The sequence below is a fragment of the Bos taurus genome, chromosome 9 (assembly GCF_002263795.3).
Source record: "Bos taurus isolate L1 Dominette 01449 registration number 42190680 breed Hereford chromosome 9, ARS-UCD2.0, whole genome shotgun sequence".
In the NCBI taxonomy this organism is placed as follows: Eukaryota; Metazoa; Chordata; class Mammalia; order Artiodactyla; family Bovidae; genus Bos; species Bos taurus.
This window is the reverse complement of record NC_037336.1, coordinates 46,868,737-46,885,738: the sequence shown is the minus strand read 5'-3', so window position 1 is coordinate 46,885,738 and position 17,002 is coordinate 46,868,737.

Below are 17,002 nucleotides of genomic sequence, written 5' to 3'. Positions count from 1 at the left end.
TTAACTAAATGGTCTGCTCATTGTTCTTCCTTCTCTTTGAATACTTATTCTGTTTATAGTTCAGGAACTCATTCATTTTAGCTCACATTTTATCCTGACTAAACTTAGGCTCCAGTAAATGTATTAGGCTTCAAAGAATTTTCATTTGTGCATTTATCTGCTTCTTAATATCAAATATCACTCTTAACCCACCATCACTACATTGTTAAACTTAGATTGACGTCACTCTAAAATATTTATTTTTTCTGTTCTTTCCCCTAATTAATTTATCTTGTTAGTGATGCTTTAAATTCTTTATCTGGTAAGTTTATTTCTCTTTCAGTATTTGTTTTTTCTGGAGTTTTGTTTTTTTTCTTACTTATTCAATGGAGACTACTTTGATCAGTAAACTATCGCATCTTGAAGGGGTTCCTTATGTGTGAATTTCCTTATACAGTTAGTGTATGCCTATTGTCTTTGGTGGAATTGCTGGATTTGATGTGAACAGAAGCTATGTCTCTCCTCAGGGGATTCTGGCAGTTATCACCTTGATAGGAAGTGGGGTAGAAGACAGTGTGTTTAGGGCCAGAGCCAGGCAGATGGTGGGGCATCTCCTTTCCTCAGTGTTCATTGCCTTCCTATTGGGGTGATGTTGAATCCCAAGGTGATGGAGCTGAAGCCCCAAGTGTCTACAGCCAGGTGTCTATGTTCCCTTTAAGTGTGTATTCTCCCCTCTCGCAGCTCTGATACGTTTGCTCCAGAGGTTGGAGCCCTCAGTTCGTGATAGGGTACAGACTGTGGCAGGCCAATTAGAGATAGAGGTCTAGGCTGTTTCCAACATGTAGCCTGTGCAAGTGTCAGCAATGGCTGCCCCCATTGCATCTGAGTCTCTTTTGCCCCTCTTTGGTGATCACTTCCCCAAGCTTAGCCCCGCCTCCCCCCCTCCTTTCTGTTGTAGAGCTGTGTCATAACGTAGGCAGGGCCCTCCTGGGCTCTCAGCATGCACTTGGACATGGGTTGGGGCTGTCTTGGCCACTGTCAGAGACTGGAGACCACCCCATGGTGCGCTCCCTGCGTGAACTCCAGTAGCGGTCATCCCTGCCCACTAAGATGCTGCTTATGCCAGTTAGAGTTGCCTCTGTGTCCTGGGACCAGGCACTCTCCCTGCTTGAGGTAGCCCTTGCTCGGTGGTGAGCTATGACAGGAAGCAAGTGGAGCTAGAGAGTTCATTTGACTCAGGCTGGATCATGCGTTGAAGTGGCAACAGAAAAAGGGGGCAGCTCCCTGTGAGTTTTCAGTCTGTCTTTTCTGCCTTGCCTCCAGAGCCCACCAACACCCACATACTCCTCTCAATCAAAGTCCAGGCTTCTACAGCCCTCTCGTTGGTCCCAGTGACCCTCCACCCAACTGGGGCTTCGGGGTGGGGGGTGATTTCCTCTCTTTTGGACCTCAGGACAAGGGTGCCCCAGTATGGGACTCTAATTGCTCACTCTGAGGGTGGATGCCCAGCCCTTTATTTTCTCTTTTCCTCTGAGTCACCTTCCCTGGGGCACAGGTCCCAGTCTGATCCTTTCTCTCCCCTTCCTACTTATTCTTATATCTTATAGCTTTGTTTGTAAATGGAGTCTTTCTGTCAGTTTCCACCTTGTCATTTCACATGTAGAGGTATTTTTGAATTGCTTGTGAGGGGAGGTGCCTTCCTCCTACTCCACTATCTTCATCGATCCCCTCCATTTGTCATTTATCAAAAGAGTAATAGTTGTAGCAATGTATGTGGCTAAACACTTTCTAGGAAAACTATATTAGAAAAGACTGTGACCACGAAGTGAAGTGCTCAGCCGTGTCTGACTCTTTGCGACCCCATGGACTAGCGTACTAGGCTCTTCTGTCCCTGGGATTTAAGGGCTCACCAAACTGGCCATTCCATCCAGGAAAAAAAAACAATAATTTGTGTTTATTTTGGATGTACAAGAAAGGCACTTACTACTATGTGAATAAATATCCTTAAATATATTAATATTGGTTGCAGTATACTCTTTAAATAAGTGTTATTTGTTATGTACTAAGAAGAAAATATAAGGATATTTTCACATACACAAGTAAGATTTGAGTTCAGGAATACATACTATCTTTTAGGGTAAATTAAAGTAAACTTTCCTGCCTCTCTTTTTGATAATATTAAACAAAATTACTTGGAATTTATAATTGTAAGACTAATTTAGTATCTTAGCTGTCTCAACTACTAGAATAACACTCCAAATTTTATATGAATCTCCTATGGTCAGAAAATAGATATCAAATGTCATTTGTGAATCTGAGGTTAATGAAGCCCTAGTAATTCCTATTATAGGTATTGATTTCCAAATTAATTAGGAAAGATGATAATTTATTTATTATGTGAAAATATCCCATTATTTCACTTCTGATCAAATTGAAAAATAAGCTGAATTTCAAATATCATTAATATTTTGTAATGCACAAAAGTGATTGCAGCTTTCACTGTGGAGAGATAAATTTCTGAAGTACCACTATAATTTAAGCATGTATTAATATTGGACTGATATTCATCTGCTACATTAGTGCCTTAATCCAGTGTTTTTAAATGTGTGTTTTACCACCTTTATAATGTGGAAACCTTCTTTAGAGCTTAAACTCAATCTTCTGTTCTAAAGTCACACTACAGTCATCACTTGAGTGGACTTAAGATGTTTTTCCCATTCTCCTATGGCTGCTGTGACTTATAATGCCCTTGCCCAGAGCAAAAATAAGCCTGTCAGATCTGTTTATAAATTTATTAGTTGATAGCCTTTTTTAGGATGAATAGACGTTATCTACATTGAACTAATTATCCAAACACAAACACACTTTATCTACATTCAGAACAGATTGTTTCTGGATTGAAGTAGTGCCCTTCTGACCCACTTGCATTGATTCCCACTAGTTTTACTGAGAATAATTGAATCATTTTGCCCTCCTTTTCTCTTTCTCATGAAAAAAATTTTTTTTTCCTTGCCTAACAGTGTAAATGCCATTTGTTTCAGAGTCATTATTACTGATTAAAAAAAAAGCAGCTAGATAAAACATATTTAAATTTTGAGAAATGAAAATGTGTTCTAATATTCAAGGGTGATGCTATTTAGGAGCAAGTAAATTAATACAAAAACAAGATGTTATTCACATATCCAATTTTTTAAAAACAAAGGTGTGGTGAAATAAGTACTTCCACATCTTGTTGTTGAGAATGAACAGTAATATTGTGTTTAAGAGAGCAATTTATACGTATATCAGTCAAAAAATATAATACACATAATCACTGACCCAACATTTCCTTCTAGGATTTTATCCTAAAAAAAAAAAATCATGTGTATACAAAATATGTTTTTATAAAATGCTTCATTGGAGCATTGCTTATATAAGCAAAAAGAAAAAAAAGAAAGAAAGAAAGAGCACTTTATAGAATTGTTTATAAAAATCATGTTCAGTATTGTATTATTTACATAAACAGATGTAATAATCCAATCTATGGAAATATAAGTATGCATTAAAAAGAATGATTTCTATAAGAACTCAAATTACAAAATAATTGTCAGAATAATATATATATAGTATTACTTCTGGGGACAGGAATGAATTGGAGATTTTTTGTTTACTTTTTTGTAAATAGACAGTATTTGATATTGTATTTTGTCATATAATTTTAGATTTTTTACAATGAACAAATATCAATGCAGAATTTTAACAAAACAATTTAGAAAATAAAATAAGGTTTATTTATTAGGTTGGTGAAATATAATTGTGGTATCAGACCATTAATTTTAAATCATTGTAAATGGGCTCAAACACATTTTTGTTAACCAAATTGGGAACCATTAGGTGGTGCTTCTGTTTGTTCCATACCATTTCTGCCCTTTACTGTGCCCCATCTTTGCATGAAATATTCCCTTGGTATCTCTAATTTTCTTGAAGAGACCTCTAGTCTTTCCCATTCTATTGTTTTCCTCTATTTCTTTGCATTGTTCACATAAGAAGGCTTTCTCCTCACCTTGATGTTCTTTGGAACTCTGCATTCAGATAGATATACCTTTCCTTTTTTCCTTTAGCATCCACTTCTTTTCTCAGCTATTTGTAAGGCCTTATCAGACAAACATTTTGCCTTTTGCAATTTCTTTTTCTTGGGATGGTTTTGGTCAGTCTCCTGTACAATGTTACAAACCTCCATCTGTAGTTCTTCAGGTGCTGTCTCTATCAGGTCTAATCCCTTGAATCTATTTGTCACTTCCACTGTATAATAAAAAGGGATTTGACTTAGGTCATCTCTGAATGGTCTAGTGGTTTTCCTACTTTCTTCAATTTAAGTCTGAATTTTTCAATAAGGAGTTCATGAACTGAGTCACAGTCAGCTCCCAGTCTTGTTTTTGGCTGACTGTGTAGAGCTTTTCCATCTTCAGCTGAAAAGACTATCTTAATCTGATTTTGGTATTTACCATCTGGTTATGCCTATGTGTAGACTTGTCTCTTGTATGTTGCTGAAAGAGTTTATTTGCTCTTGCCAGCACGTTCTCTTGGCAAACTGCTGTCAGTCTTTGCCCTGCTTCATTTTGTACTCCAAGGTCAAACTTACCTGTTAATCCAGATATCTCTTAATTTCCTACTTTTGCATTCCACTCGCCTAAGATAAAAGGACATTTTTTTGGCGCTAGTACTAGAAGGTTTTGTAGGTCTTCATAGAATCGTTCAACTTCAACTTCTTGGGCATTAGTGGTTGAAGCATAAACTTGGATTACTGTGATATTGAATGGTTTGCCGTGGAAACAAACCGAGATCATTCTGTCGTTTTTGAGACTGCACCTAAGTACTGCATTCTGGACTCATTTGTTGACTATGAGGGCTACTCCATTTCTTCTAAGAAATTCTTGCCCAAAGAAGTAGATATAATGATCATCTGAATTAAATTTGCCCATCCCAGTCCATTTTAGTTCACTGATTCCTGAAATGCCGATATTCACTCTTGTCATCTCCTGTTTGACCACTTCCAATTTACCTTGATTCATGGACCTAACATTCCAGGTTCCTATGCAGTATTGTACTTTACAGCATCGGACTTTACTTGCACTACAAGACACATCCACAACTGGGCATTGTTTCCACTTTGCCTCAGCATCTTCATTCTTTCTGGAGCGATTTTCCACTTTTCTCCAGTAGCATATTCAGTACCTACTAACCTGGCTAGTTCATCTTCCAGTGTCATATTTTTTTGCCTTTTCATACTGTTCATGGGGTTCTCAAGGCAAGAATTCTGAAGTGGTTTGTTATACTGTTTCTGTCCTTTACTCAGCACAATAAAGAAGAAGCAGTATGGAACAGAAGCAGAAGATACTAAAAAGAAGTGGCAGAAATACACAGAAGAACTATACAAAAAAGACCTTAATGACCCAGATAACCATGATGGTGTGATCACTCATCTAGAGCCAGACATTTTGAAGTATGAAATCCAGTGGGCCTTAAGAAGCATTGCTATGAACAAAACTAGTGGAGGTGATGAAATTCCAACTGAGCTATTTCAAATCCTGAAAGATGATGCTGTGAAATTGCTACACTCAGTATGCCAGCAAATTTGGAAAACTCAGCAGTGGCCACAGAACTGGAAAAGGTCAGTTTTCATTCCAATCCCAAAGAAAGGCAATGCCAAAGAATGTTCAGACTACCACACAATTGCACACATTCACATGAGAGCAAACATAAGATCAAAATGCCAACATACACTGGATCATAGAAAAAGCAAGGGAATTCCAGAAAAAAAAATCTGCTTTACTGACTATGCTTTGTGGATCAGATAAAACTGTGGAAAACTCTTAAAGAGTTTGGAATCCCAGACCACCCTACCTGCCTCCAGAGAAACCTGTATGCAGGTCAAGAAGGAACAGTTAGAACTGGACATGGAACAATGGACTGGTTCAAAATTGGGAAAGGGTTATGTCAAGGCTGTATATTGTCAGCCTACTTATTTAATTTATATGCAGAGTACATGTTAAATTCCAGGCTGATTGAAGCACAAGCTGGAATCAAGATTGTCCAGAGAAATACCAATAATCTGAGATATGCAGATGACAACAAGCTCAGTGCAGAAAGCAAAAAGGAACCTAAAAGTCTCTTGATGAAGGTGAAAGAGGAGAGTGAAAAAGCTGGCTTAAAACTCAACATTCCAACATGAATATCATGGCATCTGGTCCCATTACTTTATGGCAAATAGATGGGGAGCAATGGAAACAGTGATAGACTTTACTTTCTTTGACTCCAGAATCACTGCGGTTGGTGACTTCAGCCATGAAATTAGAAGACACAGCCTCCTTGGGAGAAAAGCTATGACAAACCTAGGCAGCATATTAAAAAGCAGAGACATACTTTCCTAAAAAAGGCCCATCTGTCAAAGCTCTGGTTTTTCCAGTAGTTGTGTACGGATGTGAGAGTTGGACCATAAAGAAGGCTGTATCACCAAAGAATTGAAGCTTTAAAACTGTGGTGTTGAAGAAGACTTTTGAGAGTCCCTTGGACAGCAAGAAAATCAAAGCAGCCAGTCCTAAAGGAAATCAACCTTGAATATTCATTGGAAGGAGTGATGCTGAAGCTGAAGCTCCAATACTTTGGCCACTTGATGCAAAGAGCCAACTCATTGTAAAAGACCCTGATGTTGGGAAAGATTGAAAGCAGGAAGCAAAGTGTACAACATAGGACAGATGGTTGAATGGCATCACTGACTTGATGCATGTGAGTTTGAACAAACTCTAGGAGATGGTGAAAGACAGGGAAACCTGATGTGCTGCAATCCATGGAGTCACAAAGAGTAGGACATGACTGAGCGACAAGGTGGCACTAGTGGTAAAGAATCCACTTCCCAATGCAGGAGACTCAAGAGATGTGGGTTCGATACCTGGGTTGGGAAGATCCCCTGAAGAAGCGCACCATAACCCACTCCAGTATTCTTGTCTGGAGAATCACATGTACAGGGAATACAGCCCACAGTGTCACAAAGAGTTGGACACAACTATGGCGACTCAGCATGCACACATGGAGGAACCATTACAGTCAACACGTTTCTGCCAATGAGAAATAAATTTATTTATTCCTGTAGTTTAAACACCCTTGCTTCAGGATTCATAGCCCAATTTATTAGACTTTTGAAGCATTGGTTGTGCAATGCTCTGTTGGTTGTTATCCTGGAGAAGAATTGAACCCTTACTGTTGACCAATGCTGGCTGCAGGCATTGCATTTTTTGGTGCATCTCATCAATTTGCTGAGCATATTTCTCAGATGCATTGGTTCGTCAGGTTCAGAAGGCTGTAGTGAATCTGATGGGCAGCAGACCACCAGTGACCATGTCCATTTTTTGGTGCAAGTTTGTCTTTGAGAAATGCTTTGGAGCTTTTTCTCAGTACAGCCATTGAGCTGGTCATTGCTGGTTGTATAAAATCCACTTTTCATTGTGTGTCACAATCCAATCTGATCAAGAAGCAGTTTGTTGTTGTTGCATAGAATAAAAGAAAACAACACTTCAAAATGCTGATTTTTTGATATGCAGTCTGCTCATGAAGCTCCCATTTATCAAGGTTGTTCACCCTTCCAATTCACTTCAAATGCCAAACGACCATAGAGTGGTTGAAGTTGAGTACATCGGCAACTTTTTCGTGTAATTTTAAATCAGCTTCGAAGATTGCTCTCAGTTGGTTGTTACCAATTTTCGATGGCCAGCCATTGCACTCCTCATCTTCAAGTCTCTCGTCTCTTTTGTAAAACTCCTCGAACCACCACTGCACTGTACATTTGTTGGCAGTTCTTGGGCCAAATGCATTGTTGAAATTGCAAGTTGTCTCAGCTGCTTTACCACCCATTTTGAACTCAAATAAGTAAATTTCTCAAATTTGCTTTTTGTCTAACATAATTTCCCTGGTGTAAAATAAATATAAAATAAACAGCAAGTAATAAGTCTTTATCAAAAAAAGAATATAAAGTGAGAAATGTGCATTAAATGATTTAAACACAACCACATTCATTTAAGGATGTATGCCTATATCAAACAGTAAGTTTCAAAAATGCAAAACCACAATTACTTTTGCACCAACCTGATAATAACACATGGGGTTTCCTAACATAGATTATATATTTATAAAAGAGGATTATATTGAATTTAACTTTGATAGTAACATATTTAATTTGTCTACACAAAAATGTCAAAATAGCAACATAATTGTATATTGAGGTAGTAAAGATAATTGGTACAAGTCTCAATATGGATATATGTATAGTATTTATATAAGTAAATATAGTATTTCTGAAAATACATAGTATTTTTATGAGTAATTATATGGAAAAGTGACTCAATTAATCCCTTACTACTTTAAATATATCATAATAGTTTCTGTGAATTAATCTCTTTTTTTTGTTGTTTTGCTTTTGTTTTTTAAATTGGAGGATGATGGCTTTATGATGTTGTGTTGGTTTCTTCAGTACAGCAAAGCAAATCAGCCATAAGTATACCTATAATTTCATATATTTCTCTGCATTCAGTTTTCTTAAAGATACTGATGGATGCATGTGTGACAAAGCTTGTATCTTTATCTATAAAGTCTGTTTCTTTATCTACAAGGAGTTTTTATAATTAAATACAAAACTGGGCAAGAGAAAACAAAATGAAATTCACAAAATGAATTGACAAAATAAATGCAAATTACCAATAGACATAACTTCACTATCTAACAAATAACTATCAGTAAAATACATGTCATTAAAACATGAAAGACTTTTGAAAAAAAAGATTCTAACAAAGGCCTTGATAAAAATGTGCTTTATCACCAGGATAATTGCTGTTGGTATACAATGGTTCCATCTTTCTAAAGGGAAATCTGTATATGAAGAGCTTTCAATTGTTTGTGCACTTTAAAACACAAATAGTATACATAGCAGTTTACTTTAAAGAAAAGGTCTAAGATAAATGAAAATAATTGTGTGCTAACTTATCCATTGAAGTATTGTCTGCTTTAACAAATAACTTCAAAATACTAAATGTGATATCACGGTGGAATTATCCCATTTCATGCATTTATCCATACAATTAAGCAGTTATTAAAATTCATGTTTGCAAAACATTTCTATCATATTATCTGAAGTAAACATGCATGTTCAATGTCATTTAATTTTGTCAAACATCTGGATAGGTGACAGATTGTAAAATTAAGCTTTAATTTGTAATAATCACAAAATAAACATACATGCACATGTATAGAAGTACATTCAGAGCTCCATTAGGCAGTTAACACAAACAGCCACTAGAACGAAAGTATCAAATACTTAATAAATATTTAGTGATAGTTTTTGTTTACAAATTCTATATGATATATGAAAGCAGGTGGACTTTAGAATTTCTAGAATCCAAACCTATTATTTCACAGCTTAAGAAATATATGTATAGTGAAAGTGTTAGTCACTCAGTTGTGTCCTACTCTTTGAGACCCCGCAGACTGTAGCCCTCCAGACTCCTCTGTCCATGGAATTCTCCAGGCAAGAATACTGGTTTAGGGTGCATTCCCTTCTCCAGAGGATCTTCCCAATCTAGGTATCAAACCCAGGTCTCTTATATTACAGGCAGATTCTTTACCATCTGAGCTACCATGGAAGCCTAAGCAACACACAAACACATATTAATACACAAGTATACACACACACGTGAAATACTTGTGGGCAGCCATGTATTCAGAAGCCATGCTTCTGAAGTTTTGTTCTGAAATTCAGCTTCTAAACTGCTTCATTCTATTTGGTTTAGTCTAACTAAACTGTTAGAGTTTATACTAACAACTGTTATTAACTAGCATTTTAAGCATATTAGAGCATACTAAGCACGAGGGAACATTCATGCAAAGATGGGCCCAATAAAGGACAGACCAGAAACAGTTTGGACCTAAGAGAAGAAGCAGATATTAAGAAAAGGTGGCAAGAATACACAGAAGAACTAAACAAAAAATATCTTCATGAGCCAGATAACCACAATGGTATGATCACTCACCTAGAGTCAGATATCCTGGAGTGTGAAGTCAAGTGGGCCTTAGGAAGCATCACTATGAACAAAGCTAGTAGACATGATAGAATTCCAATTGAGCTACTTCAAATCCTAAAAGATGATGCCGTCAAAGTGCTGAACTCAATATGCCAGCAAATTTGGAAAACTCAGCAACAGCCACAGGACTGGGAAAGGTCAGTTTTCATTCTAATGCCAAAGAAAGGCAATGCCAAAGAAAGTTCAGACTACTGAATAATTGCACTCATCTCACACACTACCAAAGTAATGCTCAAAATTTTCCAAGCTAGACGTCAACAGTATGTGAACTGATAGATTCCAGATGTTCAAGCTGGATTTAGAAAAGGCAGAGGAACCAGAGACCAAATTGCCAACATGGGTTGGATCACAGGAAAAACAAGAGAATTTCAGAAAAACGTCTACTTCTGCTTCATTGACTACCCTAAAGTCTTTCACTATGTAGATCGCAACAAACTGTGGAAAATTCTTAGACAGATGGGAATACCAGAACACCTTACCTGCCTCTTGAGGAACCTGTATGCAGGTCAAAAAGCAACAGTTAGAACCGGACCAGGGCAATGGACTGTTTTCATATTGGGAAAGGATCATGTCAAGGCTGTATATTGTGACCCTGTTTATTTAACATATTTGCAGAGTATATCATGTGAAATGCTGGGATGGCTGAAGCACAAGCTGGAATCAAGATTGCCAGGAGAAATATCAATAACATCAGTTATACAGATGATACCATCCTTCTGGCAAAAAGCAAAGAGAAACTAATGAGCCTCTTGAAAGTGAAAGAGAAGAGTTAAAAAGTTGGCTTAAAACTCAACATTCAAAAAACAAAGATTATGGCATCCAGTCCCATCACTTCATGGCAAATATATGGGGAAACAATGGAAACAGTGACAGGCTTTATTTCCTTGTGCTCCAAAATTACTGCAGGTGGCAATTGCTGCCATGAAATTAAAAGACGCTTGCTCCTGGAAAGAAAAGTTATGACCTACCTAGAGAGCATATTAATGGAGAAGGCAATGGCATTCCACTCCAGTACTCTTGCCTGGAAAATCCCATGGACAGAGGAGCCTGGTAAGCTGCAGTCCATGAGGTCGCTAAGAGTCGGACACGACTGAGTGACTTTACTTCACTTTTCACTATCATGCATTGGAGAAGGAAATGGCAACCAACTCCAGTGTTCTTGCCTGGAGAATCCCGGGGACAGGGGAGCCTGGTGGGCTGCTGTCTATGGGGTCACACAGAGTCGGACACGACTGAAGTGACTTAACAGCAGCAGCAGCAGCAGAGAGCATATTAAAAAGCAGAGACATTACTTTGCCCACAAAGGTTCATCTAGTCAAAGCTATTGTTTTTCCAGTAGTCAAGTATGGATGAGAAAGAAAGAGATAGAGAGAGGGAGGGAGAGAGGGAAGGAAGGAGAAACAGGAAGGAAGAAGAAACAAAGAAAGAGAAGTCGCTCAGTCGTGTCCGCCTCTTTGCAACTCCATGGATTGTGGCCTTCCAGGCTCCTTCATTGCCATTTCCTTCTTCAGGAGATCTTCCTGACCCAGGGATCAAACCCAGGTCTCTCGCATAGTAGGCAGATGCTTTCACTGTCTGAGCCACCAGGATGTTATGAATGTGAGAGCTGGACTATTTCAGAAAAATAAATGACCCAATCAAAAAATGGGCCAAAGAACTAAATAGACATTTCTCCAAAGAAGACATACAGATGGCTAACAAACACATGAAAAGATGCTCAACATCACTCATTATCAGAGAAATGCAAATCAAAACCACTATGAGGTACCATTTCACACCAGTCAGAATGGCTGCGATCCAAAAGTCTACAAGTAATAAATGCTGGAGAGGGTGTGGAGAAAAGGGAACCCTATTACACTGTTGGTGGGAATGCAAAGTAGTACAGCCACTATGGAGAAAAATGTGGAGATTCCTTAAAAAACTGGAAATAGAACTGCCTTATGATCCAGCAATCCCACTGCTGGGCATACACACTGAGGAAACCAGAAGGAAAAGAGACACGTGTACCCCAATGTTCATCGCAGCACTGTTTATAATAGCCAGGACATGGAAGCAACCTAGATGTCCATCAGCAGATGACTGGATAAGAAAGCTGTGGTACATATACACAATGGAGTATTACTCAGCCATTAAAAAGAATACATTTGAATCAGTCCTAATGAGGTGGATGAAACTGGAGCCTATTATACAGAGTGAAGTAAGCCAGAAAGAAAAACACCAATACGGTATACTAACGCATATATATGGAATTTAGAAAGATGGTAACAATAACCCTGTATACGAGACAGCAAAAGAGACACTGATGTATAGAACAGTCTTATGGACTCTGTGGGAGAGGGAGAGGATGGGAAGATTTGGGAGAATGACATTGAAACATGTATAATATCATGTATGAAACGAGTCGCCAGTCTAGGTTCGATGCACGATACTGGATGCTTGGGGCTGGTGCACTGGGATGACCCAGAGGGATGGTATGGGGAGGGAGGAGGGAGGAGGGTTCAGGATGGGGAACACATGTATACCTGTGGAAAAAAAAAAGAAAAAGAAAGAAAGCTGAGTGCCGAAGAACTGATGCTTTTGAATTGTGGTGGTGGAGAAGACTCTTGAGAGTCCCTTGGACAGCAAGGAGATCCAACCAGTCCATCCTAAATGAAATCAGTACTGAATATTCATTGGAAGGACTGATGCTGAAGCTGAAGCTACAATACTTTAGCAACCTGATGAGAAGAACTGACTCATTGGAAAGGACCCTGATGCTCGGAAAGATTGAGGGCAGAAGGAGAAAGGATAACAGAGGATGAGATGGTTAGATGGCATCACCGACTTGATGGACATGAGTTTGAGCAAGCTCCAGGAGTTGGTGATGGACAGGGAAGCCTGGTGTGCTGCAGTTCGTGGAGTGGCAAAGACAGGAATGAGTGACTGAACTGAACTGAGATACTTTGCACATTGCAAATTCACATAAAAGTCTCAGTCTCAGGTTACAGATGAAGAAATTGAGACTCTGAAAGATAAAGTAGTCTGTCTAAGATGAAGCAGCTAGTATGAGTAGCCCAAGTATTTTGGGATCATGTTCTTCCTCCGTGATATCTCACTTCCTCATAAATTATCAGTAAAACAGGGTAGGGCTTATTAATACTTATGTGTGAGACTTCTTATAACAAAGTGGCTTATGATATGAACTGATACACAATAAGAATCTTGCTTATAGATAATTTGATATCATTTAAATATACAAAAACCTGTAATTGACAATAATGGACCCGATAAATGTGGGTATTGCTGCTGCTGCTGCTACTGCTAAGTCACTTCAGTTGTGTCCGACTCTGTGCAACCCCATAGACGGCAGCCCACCAGGCTCCGCCATCCCTGGGATTCTCCAGGCAAGAACACTGGAGTGGGTTGCCATTTCCTTTTCCAGTGCATGAAAGTGAAAAGTGAAAGTGAAGTCGCTCAGTTGTGTCAGACTCTTAGCGACCCCATGGGCTGCAGCCTACCAGGCTCCTCGCCCATGTGATTTTCCAAGCAAGAGTACTGGAGTGGGGTGCCATTGCTTTCTCCGAAATGTGGGTATTACAGATACACAAATAATTCATGCAGATCTATATCTTTTTAGTGATGTATATCTGTATCTTTTTAGTGATCATGTGTTGAGGAACAGAGATCTGGAAGAATCTAGTATGCATTGTAGCACTTACATCAGTGCATTTGCTTGTGCAACAGTTTCGATATTAATTTTATAATAAACTTAACCTTTCTCATGTTCCAAGGCTTACTAAGAAATGATTCTACATGTTTTATTTTATTAAATAATTTAAAATTTTGCCTCTTGGATTTATTTCAATTTATGTTGCTATTTTTGTGCACTTTCCCAAAGGCCCTCAAAGTTGGCATGTTTACAATGGATAAAAATAGGGTGATTTTGTGTGTGTGTGTGTGAGACACCTCATTTAAATTTAGTGAAGTGAAGCTCAGATCAAATTACATGCTGAAACAGAATTCATGTATACAAATTATGTACAGTGCCACAATTAACTTAGAATTGGATGCTCATTATCCTGCTGTTTTGTTCCATTTTTGTTCACATGTCAAAAAAATCAAATATAAATGCAATTACTTTCCAGGAGGAAATAAATGTCAGCAATTCAACATTCAAAAAGGCAACAATCACAATGCCAGATGACCAAAGCAATAACTTTCTGAAGATAACAGGAAAGCAATTAACCCTGGAGCCTGATCATCAAACCATTCAAAGAAATCTTAGATCAATGAAGGAAAGTTGCAGCAAGTATGACTTTAAAAGGTAAATAAAATATATTAAAATCACCCCTTCTCAGGATGACCATATGATTTTGTTAACCTCTACTCATATCTCTCAATTTTTAAAAATTATTTATTTATTCATTTCTGGCTATGCTGGGTATTTATTGCTGCATGGGCTTTTCTCTAGTTGCAGCAAGCGGGGGCCACTCGCTAGTTGCAGTGTGAGGCTTCTCACTGCAGTGGCTTCTCTTGTTGCAGAGCACAGGTTCTAGGGCACGCAGGCTTCAGTAGTTGTAGCGTGTGGGCTCAGTAGTTGAGGTTCCCAGGCTCTAGAGCACAGGCTCAGTAGTTCTGGGGAATGGGCTTAGTTGCTCCATGGCATGTGAGATCTGTTTCCTGCATTGGCAGGTGGGTTCTGTATCACTGAGCCTCCAGGGAAGCCCTGAAGCCATCAGTTTGATGGCAATTGCATAATAGTTAAGAATTTCTGCCAAATTAAAAGTGGTTTTTAAAAATCCCAGCTCTCCTGAGTCTGTGTTGTGGTTGTACTGCCGTATTGGTCATACTAAGTATCTGTTTATAGTGAAAGACAATGAATCCATTCTTAAAATAATATACCATTGTTGTGTCTCTAGGTTTTAAGTTGAAGAGGGGAGCTAAACTGGGTGCTAAAATATTGTAATGGATATCAAAACTTTCCTAAATAGCTTAATTCAACTTGTGAAGTTAAGCTTTTATTTTTAATGATTACAAAATATACATGTGCACATACAGAAGTGCATTCAGAGCTCCATTAAGCAGTTAACCAAAACAGCTGCTAGAAGGAAAATATCAAAACATTTAATAAGCATTTAGCAATAGTTTTTGCTTACAAATTCTGTCAGATATATGAAAGTTTAGAAAGTAGAGGGACTTTAGAATTTCTAGAATCCAACCCTATTACTACACAACTTAAGAATGGCAACCCACTCCAGTATTCTTGCCTGGAGAATCCTGTGGACAGGGGAGCCTGGTGGGCTGCCATCCATGGGGTCGCACAGAGTTGGACACGACTGAAGCGACTTAGCATGCATGCATGCATTGGAGAAGGAAATGGCAACCCACTCCAGTATTCTTGCCTGGAGAATCCTGTGGATTTTATGTTATGGGAATAACCTGTAGATATTGTAAACCTGCGTATGTACATACTAATGTCTTCCATTAAGATTTCCTCCTAAATGTATGCTTTCAAATGCTGATTTACAAATTAAAAGTAATAATTCATCTAAGTGGTCAGGATATATTAAATATATACCCATAGTACAGGATTACTAAAGTGTGATATGAAAATAAACATACTTTCACTTACATTTTAAATTTTCTTTACAAATGTGTAACTTGTGATGTTTGTTGAAACTGCATATCAATTTCTGCTGGCTACTCTCCAACAAACTGAAACTTGGCTAAAATCCAGATGCACATAATAACATGAAATATTTTTCACTGCGTTAAAACAAATTGAGGTCAGCAGTATCACTACCACTAAGATGTGGCTCTGATCATATTGTATGTCATGGTTGATACACTTCAGCATGGAAAACAGTTTGGAAGTTATGTAGTCAAGATCATCAGTGAATAAGGCAATATTACTACTATCCTGGATTGCCTGCTACAAAAAAGTGTGATCATTTCAAAAAGAGTATTCAGGATATGTTTTGAAAAATATATTTAATCTACAGTATTTCAGAATAAATCACTCTTACAGAGTTGAGGTTATTTCTTAATAATGTTACCATGAAGACTTGAACACTATCAGTAACATTCAGTAGCTTTACTTTTCTTATATCTTATGTGAACTACTATATTTGTTATACTACAGGTATGCTCTTTTCTCAGAATTCACAGACATTATACCATAATATTTCCAAGAATAAATGTTTGTCAATCTGAACTTTTAGAGATTATTATTAAAAAGAGGTGATGTTTTGTCATACATAATGGTTATATTCAAGAAGTTGGGTTAAGGAAATATTTTGACAGAGTAATAGAAGATAGGCATATCACCATGGTTTCTCAAGCAGTTTGTATTAAAACTGAAACCTTAAATTAGATTGCACTCTTCTCTATATTAATCTTCATCTCAGTGAAAAAGTAATTCAGCTAAGAGATATTACTGCAAATGTAGCATTTAAGTGATTGTCAGATTTTTATTTTTTTGATGCTGAAAGCACCAGTTTTATTCAGTATCATGAAATACAATAAATTTTATATTTATTATTATTATTATTATTTTATGAGTTTTTATACTCTATAGCTTTCATAAATAATTTGGTAGAAAAGAGCATAATATGCCAATTTGTTAGTACCATCAGTATAAAATACAGTAAAATCTTGGTCATGGAGAAATTTCACTGCTGCATTGGCATAATTCTATCAACTATATCCATTCAAGGGATGACAGTACTGACAGTGAAGCTCATCCTTGAGGGTATTTAGAAGAAAATCTATCATCTGTAAACCTAAAGCAATAACAGCCATTAGCTACAAGGGATGTGGATGTGCTCCTTGTCAATTTTCCAAAGGAGAAAATGCATTTACTGAAAAGATAAACTGTAACTGTCAGATAGAGAAGACAGTCTTATCTTTGACAAGACTGACCCTGAAAAGGTACAAAA